General features: G+C 35.9%; 1 pseudogene; it reads left to right on the forward strand.

The window, feature by feature from the left end:
- Positions 1–8527: 8527 nt before the first annotated feature.
- Positions 8528–8617, forward strand: LOC129403734 (U2 spliceosomal RNA; annotated as a pseudogene).
- Positions 8618–8920: the final 303 nt, after the last annotated feature.

Consider the following 8920-nt stretch of genomic DNA (forward strand, 5'->3'; position numbering starts at 1 on the left):
AACACCCTACCCATTAAATTATCTCTCCAGTCCCTCAATATAAAAATTTAAGTACACAGTTCAGGATCCAAGAATTAGAGTCAAGTGGTAGAACGCATATGTTTCACATCTAAAGCACTGGATTCCATTCCTTAGTACTTTATGGTCCTACTTCCTCCCTGTCCAAGTATCACCAGGCATGTACATCAAACTAACAACAAAAAGTACACTATTCATGCCATAATGAGTGGCTATAAGTATGTTTAAAGATGTAAATACAGTAACCAAGCAGTCCTTCACAAATTGCATTACTATATAGATATTGAGAATCATTTTCACAAATGAAGAAAGAATTTAAAGCAAAGTCACCTCTATGATATTTGAATATCTAAATTAATATATATAATTTCTAACTGAATATACATAATTTCAAGAAATTATGGTTTTAAACATAGAGATCTATATCAGAAACCTTATCAATATTTTGGTACATATTTGAGGACAAGATCTAATATATATATGTGAAGTTAAAAAACTTTTTAAAATGGCATAGGTTACTTTTATACTCTGATATACATAGATTGCAATTATATTACCCAAAAGTTTTGTATTAATTTTTCTTAACACTGAAGTTTGCACATGGAAGATACTTCATTAGTATGTAATGGCTTTTCACAGATGAAAAATTTTATATCAACTTTTCAAATGTTTCTTCTGCCATATTTTATAATGTTACTTGCAATCAGGCAATAAACTGAAAGGCAACTAAAGAAATCCAACACAGCTGCTAAAATAATCTTCCATAAATGTTGTTTGGATAACATCATTCTTTCTCTTAGAAAGCTCCAGTGGCTTTCTACTTCCTTTTGTTCCAAATATGAACTTTTAAATATTTGTTACAAGGTTTGGAAAATTCAAACTCACCTATCAAGACTATTGTTTTCTTTGCCTGATGATTCATAATCAAATTTTCCATCATATTGAGTAGGTGATTGACTTCCAGAGCTTCCATTTTCCTCTAAGGGTTGACTTTTGCCTACCCTTAGAGGAAATTGCTACCATCCAAATCTGTTTTAAAATTTTAAAATCTCCTTTTCACTATGATTCTTTTGTAAAACTTTCTCATCATATTTTTCCTAAAATATAACCAAAATAAGATAAAACTTGTGTTATCAAAGTATTCCAACAGGGATGGGAAGAGAGTTCAATGTACTGGATGATATGCATTGCCTGAGGGAGCAGATCAAGTACACCATGAGGTGTGACATTCCCTTCATCCCCCATCAGCACCACTAAAATACATCACATATGGGCTTAAGTAAGACCAGTAGTGATCCCTGAACACAGAGGCAGGAGTAAATCCTGAGCATAGCCAGGTGTGATTCAAGCCAAAATGCAACAACAACAACAACAGTAATAATAGTGCTTGCTTTGGGGAAGTGTGTGATTTGGGTTTTCTTTTTCAATATATAAAAGTATATATTATTATTGTAGTTTGAAATATAAAACTGATTTTGTTTGTCACTATGGGGACTATTAGGCCAGAGAGGTTTAGGGAGTAGAGAGTATATAAGCATAAAGTTAAAACAGGGAAGAAGCAGAGCTCATTTTTCACTATGTTCATTGATACACTCTTTACAATGGTCAAAACTTGGAAACAACTAAATTCCAGTGACAAGATTAATAAAGAAAATGTGTGTTCATATATATATGCATCTGTATATATATTTTTATGTATACCCACATACACACACTCATATACACACACATATATAGACACAAACCACTCCAACATACACACAGTAGAACACTATTTCACTATCTTGAAGTGTTCAGGGCTTACTTCTGGCTCTGCACTCTGGGATCACTCCTGGAAGGACCAGAGACTGTATGTTGTGCTGAGGATTAAACCTGGGTCTGGCATATGCAAGGCAAACACTCAAGCCACTGTACTATTGCTCTTGTCCAATTTCACTATTTTTAAAAGAGGTGAAATTTTGTACAACAATATGAGTAGACTTCATAATGATTATGCTAAGCAAATTAAGGCAAAAACAGAAAGATAAAAAGAGGTTCATTTCATTTATGTGTAGCTTATAAGAAAACTAATCAATGCTTAGATCAAATATCACTGTCTGTCACTGTCATCCTGTTGTTCATCGATTTGCTCGAGTGGGTGCCAGTAATGTCTTCATTTGTCCCTGTCGCAAGCTGGTGTAGCCCAATGGCATCTGCTTGCTCCAGGAACATGAAGAGCACATTGTTGTTACTGTTTTTGGCATATCAAATACGTCACGGGTAGCTTGCCAGGCTCTTCCATGTGGAGATCAAATATAGCCAAATAATTCATATTCTTATGGCAGAATAGTTATTACCAAAGGGAAAGTGGCAGAAGAGTAGGACAAAATGATATAATAGTACTAATTTGGGGGGCTGGGTGTGATATTACATCTTAATTTGGGGTTTCACAGCTGGTAGGGCTCAGGGTTTTCTCATAGCTGTGTATTGGTGATTACAATTGGCAAAATTCAGGAGTCAATATGCAGTGTTAGGGAACATATTTGGGTATGCCACATGCAAGGCAAGCCCCTGACTCACTCTACTATGTCTCTGGCCTCATGGATTTCTTGAGGTATGAATCTATACTCCTAAAATTTGTGTACTATAAACCAATGGCACATATGGATTTTTAAAAATTAAAAACAGATGAAAGTTTTAAATATCCAAGGTATAGGAAGCTACCATAAGATAGATTGAGTTCTGCTCTACTCTACCTATTTATTTGAACTTTACTATTTATTCTAGTAAGGCTTTCTTGGGTAATGTGGAACTGTATGGGAAATTATGAAAGTTGGTGTTAAGGTAAAAATAAATGGGAAAGAAAATTCATATTTTAGAATGGCACTAAGAAATTTTTGGAAGTGAAATATATGTACGTTATTTTGACCATTATAACTTACTAAAGCTTTAAGCTATGTTAAAATTTACTAAATTAGCCACATTCGGTATGTTCTGTTCATTTATCTCAAATGTAATATAGTAAAGCTATTTTGAAAGCTCTTGTTGACTGCATTAGTAGATGTTGTATGTCCTTTTGGCATAGTGTGAAACAATAAAGAATGAGGGTCAAATCTAACCTTGACCCATTGTGTAATATAAAATTTCTATTGATCTTATAACATGAAACATAAAGTTACACATTAATAATTGGATTAATAAAATATTATCAAATTGGTAACAATCCAAATTTCCTACATCTTGGATAAGGTAGTGAGACCTCTGTTTCATCAGCATGGTCAGCCTACTGACAATCTTTCCTAAGAATATGAGCTCCTTTTTCAGAGATGTTGTTATTCCAGATTCCTTTAACTTTGTGGATCCAAGAACTGAGAGTGATTTGTGTAAATACTAGAAAGTAAAGCTAGTAAAAATAAGTCTTACCATTCCAGAAAAAATAGTTCAAACCTTTTTATTTCTTTTAATTAAATTCCTTTTACTGAATCACTGTCAGATACATTACAAAGCTGGTCATGATTGGGTTTCATAAAGTGTTCTAACATGCATTCCTCCACCAGTGTACATTTCCCACTACCAATGTCCCAAGTTTCCCTCCCGTCACCTCCCCTCGATCCCCACCTCAGCCTGCCTCTTTTGCAATTGCTTTTCTTCTCTCTCTCTCTCTCTCTCTCTCTCTCTCTCTCTCTCTCTCTCTCTCTCTCTCTCTCTCTCTCTCTCTCCATTTGAGCATTATGATTTGCAATACAGGTTAAAACTTTGTTATCTCAGAGCATACTTAGAGAAGAAAATCTGGAAGCCAGAGGATTCTGTCTCCATCCCTGCTGATGGTGGAGTCATTATTCAGATAAAACCTATGAATTGACTTCTGGAAATCCTACAAAATAAGAATATGAGACCAAACTTATTAAAAAATTATTCTAAAATATTATCCTTTGGTAGACAGAAGACTAAACAAAAGATAGGTCCAAAAATTAGTCCAAGAAATTGGTCCAAAGCTATAGAAAAGTGGGTAGGGCATCTGCTTTGCATGAGGCCCACCCATGTTTGATCCCAGACACCACGTATGTTCCCTCACACCTCATCAAGAGTGATCCCTGAGCATAAAGCCAGGAGAAAGCCCTGAATAAGATGGGTGTATCTCAGAAGAAAAAAACATAACAAGAAACTTAAAGAAAATTAAATAATGCTGGTACCAATATAACCTCAATGATTCGGGATCTGGACACATGAAATATTGAAAAATACCACTTTGAAATGCTTAGTTGAGTCTCATCAATAATAAGGCACAGAGTATTATGAAACCTCATTAAAAACATTTTGAAAATTTTATTCTAGACATTAATCATCAAACCAAGCTAATTTAATGATTGAATCCATGTATTTTGATTTTTACCCAAGGGAATATTCATGCTTCCTCCAAAATGTGTTATTGGAGAATCCTTGCTCTTACATTTATCTGTTCTTTGCTAGCTACTGCCCAAACTTTTCTATTCCATTCTGAAGTAGTCAGCACATTTATCCATCATCACTATTGTCCAGATAAGCATATTTAACTTTAAATTTCTTAATATTAAATTCCAATATCTTACTAACTAAATAGGTTAGTACTTGAAAATACATGACATTTGCTAGGACTTCATCAAAATTGTCCCAGCAGAAAAACTGGATACCAAAGAGAAGATTCCCATCACCAGTGTACCTGTTCAAAGATCAGTGCCATATATTTAAGAAACGAAAAGAAGTAAATGTAGTTAACCTAAGAAATACGAGTCTTGAGCCCATATCACAGTGACCATGTGAGGCAGTAAAGGCAGCAAAACTATAAATCAACATCAAAGATTAATCAGTGCAAAGTTATCATGCCCTAACATCAATATCAGATGAGAAGAAATGATAGTTGTAATTATGGAGAAATTTTTTAATAACCAGATGCATAGGTTGTTATATGTTATCTATACATAGATAACAACAGGAAACTGTAAGTCTCTTAAAGCAAAAGAAGCCTAAAACATTCTCAGAAAGACACCCCATTTCACATTAATTGCAACAACTAGAAGTCCCAACAACAACAAAAAATATATATGAATATAGGTTTTTCTAACATTGCCAGAGTGAAAAATAAATTGTAAAAACTAGCCCAATAGGAAAAAAGTAACAAAGAAATTCCCTCTGGGAATTCTCAATTGTTCATGGGAATGCAGTAATGATAAAGACCCCTTGAGAATTGTGGACACTGTGAAGCGGAAGCAAAGAATCCTATCAACACAATTCAGTTCAGAGTGCTTAGCCCTGTCACTTGCCTCCAACTAGAGAGTCTGAAGCCTAGTAGTCAAGTGCGTTACCACTCTACAAAATTCTCCCGATGCCATTCTAATGAGCTTATTAATCTAATTGGCTATATTTGAAGCAAAGTTCAAATGATTTTCTTGTGTGTGTGTATGTGTGTATGAAGGGGAAACAACAGTATCTATATACATGTGTATTATATTAAATGAAGAGAGATATTGATATGAGTTTCTTGATAAACAAAGAGTACCTGATGCATTAATATTTTTGCAATTATATATATATAAAATTTGGCAAAGATCCATTTTTATCTTTTTCTTTTAACAATTTTACTGCTAAATATTTAAAGAATATATATTTTAAATAGTCAATAAAATAATAATTTACATATATAATTTAACTAAATTTATTTTCAATCATTTATATATATTGAATACATATTTTTAAAAATAGTTTAGAAAGTCCTCCTACTTTTTTATCCTCCTCCTCCTTTGCCTTCTTCTCCTCATCTTCCTGCTCCTCCTCCTTCTTTTTATTTGTGTTGCCCTTAGGGTCACACCCAGCAGTGCTTAGGGGCACTACTTGATTCTGGGTTCAGGAATTATTCCTGGGGAAGCAGAAGGGAATGCCAGGGATAGAACCTGGGTTGGAAGCATGCAAGACAAGCACCTCACCTGCTGTACTCTAGTCCAGTCCTCTGAGTCTCTGTATTTTTACCTGCTAAAACTACCTATATTCTACTGTCTTGTGACTACTTTACCCTTAAAGAGTTGGCTAGTTCCTTATCAATGTTTTAGATCAGAACTAGCATTGCAGCCAGCCCTGCATCCTGATACCGCCCCAGGATATTGGCACTTGTCAGCCTAAGGTAACCTGGAAATGAAAACTAAAAGGACCGATTAACACTGCACCATCAGGCAGGCTATGTCAGGGAACATATTCAATACAGCAACTATCCAGGTATTGCTGTGGTACTCAGCTGCTGGTCTACCTGGAGCATATTTTCCATAACCACATGACTCATCCTTAAAAGCTACCAAGAACTCTAGTCTTTCGCTTCTTAAAAGTGTGTTTGATTTGCCATGAAGAACTTCTCACAGAACTTGAGCTCTGGATTGAGTGTTCGGCAACTGATAACATACCAGTTGGGAAGTCAGCTCCATTTGTTTAGGCTACCTCAGAGGTGCTCCAGAGAAAGCTACCACCTTCACAGGGAAACAACCCATCAGCATTCCAGGCTGAGGTGACAGGCAAAAAGTCACAAGTGGAACTCGGTGAACAGATGAGGTTAAAAGTTGCTAATTGAGAAATGTCATACCAGTGATTGTCCAAGACACAAAAGATGTTAAATGTTTCTATTTCCATCCAGTACTTTTAACGTTTACTTTTTTACCTGCAAAACTTAAAAAGTAAAATTTGAGCCTTTACTGGTCCCCTCAGAAGTAGCAAATAAAAGCACTGTAGCACTGTAGCACTGTCCTCAGGTTGTTCATTTATTTGCTCCAGCAGGCACCAGTAACGTCTCCATTTTGAGACTTCTTATTACTGTTTTTGGCATATCAAATATGCCACTGGTAATTTACCAGGCTTTGCCATTTGGGCGAAATACTCTCCATAGCTTCCCAGGCTCTCTGAGAGGGACGGAGGAATCGAACCCAGGTCAGCCACGTGCAAAGCAAACACACTACCGCTGTGCTATCGCTTCAGTCAGGAATATGAATCTTTCCAATTTTAGAATATGCAAAGTGAGAGAGTCCATACAAAGTCTCTAAGGCAAGAAAAAAAAAACTGACTTGTTTGAAGAACTTTAAAAAGGCTGATGTGGCTGACATGTTGTGGTTGTGGTGGCAGTACAGGGAGTTACAGAAGTTGGCAAGAACTAGATTGTGCAATAATCAATTAGCTGCCAGCAGAAACGTGACATTTTAGTTCCATTAACTTCAGCAGTTACTCAAAGGATCAACCTGTCATTAAATTTATTTTTTTCATAATTATCTTTATTTACATATTATTTCAACAAACATGCTATACTATTTGACACTTTACTCACCTGGTAGAAACTGACAATGAACACCTTAAGTTCCTCCAGATTTGAGGCCATTTCAGAGTACTGGAATTCCAGCACCTGAAATTAATGCTTCACAAAAAAGGCTAATAACAAATGATTGCTAAAATGAGTTAAAATCAGAAAAAGATCAAAAGTATGACATTTTATAAATGCTTAAAATAACTCAAGAAGGTTTATCCTGACATCTAGAAAATTCGTGATCAGAGAAGAGACAAGATTTCAAATATTTATCTGATTCACTGGAAAGTGAATCAGACTTACCTTCAAAGTTAAAGAACTCATGTATGACGAGGCACAAGGAATGGCATTCAGAGACGCAGATAATAAAATGGTCATATCACGAGGCAATTATTTTCTTAATATTTGTTGTCAGGCAGATTGAAAACAACTAAGGAGAATATCACAAGGAATTAATCATCAAAATAAGGCTGAACTACACATTTGGAAAGTCTCTTTTGGGAGGAGAGAGCAGTTAGACACACCTGTGGCACTCAGAGGCTAGTCCTGATTCCATACTTAAGGACCACTCCTGGTAGTGCTCTGGGAACCTTTTATGTAGCAAGTGATTGAAATAGCATTGGTGAGCATTTCTTTAATCCCTAATACTATGGGCTGCTTTTGCAAAGAGTTAGAGAAAAAAAATAATATAAAGAAGAAACTACAAATAGAAATTTTGGACAAAAAATATTTATTTTAATTCTGTAAATATTTATCTATTTAAGGTAGAAAAGAAGAGTTATTAGAAGTAATCAAGAAAGCAAAAGTAGTGAAAGCAAAAGTAGCCAAGATGTCAGTATAAAGATATTTTGATTTATGTTCCTAGTAGATGGTTCTACTGGACCATAAAGCATTTGCATGACAATCGAAAGGCCACATGTTCAAATCTTTGACATCTCAATCTGACTCTAGTAATATGCAATGTAACACTGTCATCCCGTTGTTCATTGATTTGCTCCAGCAGGCACCAGTAACATCTCCACCGTGAGACTTGTTGTTACTGTTTTTGGCATATTGAATATGCCACGGGTAGCTTGCCAGGCTCTGCCATGCCGATGGGTTACTCTCGGTAGCTGGCTGGGCTTTCTGAGAGGGACGAAGGAATCGAACCCAGGTTGGCCTCGTGCAAGGCAAACACCCAACCTGCTATGCTATTGCTCCAGTCCTGACACTAGTCCTGACGCTTCTCGGCCTTTTGGCTAAGATCAAGTATAGTATTTGTCCTTATCAGACACTAATAATATAAAACAAAAAATAAAATAAGATAATAAAAAGTCAAGGAAAACATTATCACTAAATCTGCATAACTCACCAAACTCCAATTTTACTTTTAAATATTTCAATTAAACTAGAAGCTGAGGTTTCACAAAATTCTTGAAATGTTTCAATAGACTATGCAGCACAAGAAAGCACAAATAGGGGGCTGGAGAGATAGCACAGCGGGTAGGGCTTTTGCCTTGCACTCAGCCAACCCGGGTTCAATTCCCAGCATCCCATATGGTCCCCTGAGTACCGCCAGGGGTAATTCCTGAGTGCAGAGCCAGGAGTGGCCCCTGTGCATTGCCAGGTGTG

The sequence above is a fragment of the Sorex araneus genome, chromosome 3 (assembly GCF_027595985.1).
Source record: "Sorex araneus isolate mSorAra2 chromosome 3, mSorAra2.pri, whole genome shotgun sequence".
In the NCBI taxonomy this organism is placed as follows: domain Eukaryota; kingdom Metazoa; phylum Chordata; class Mammalia; order Eulipotyphla; family Soricidae; genus Sorex; species Sorex araneus.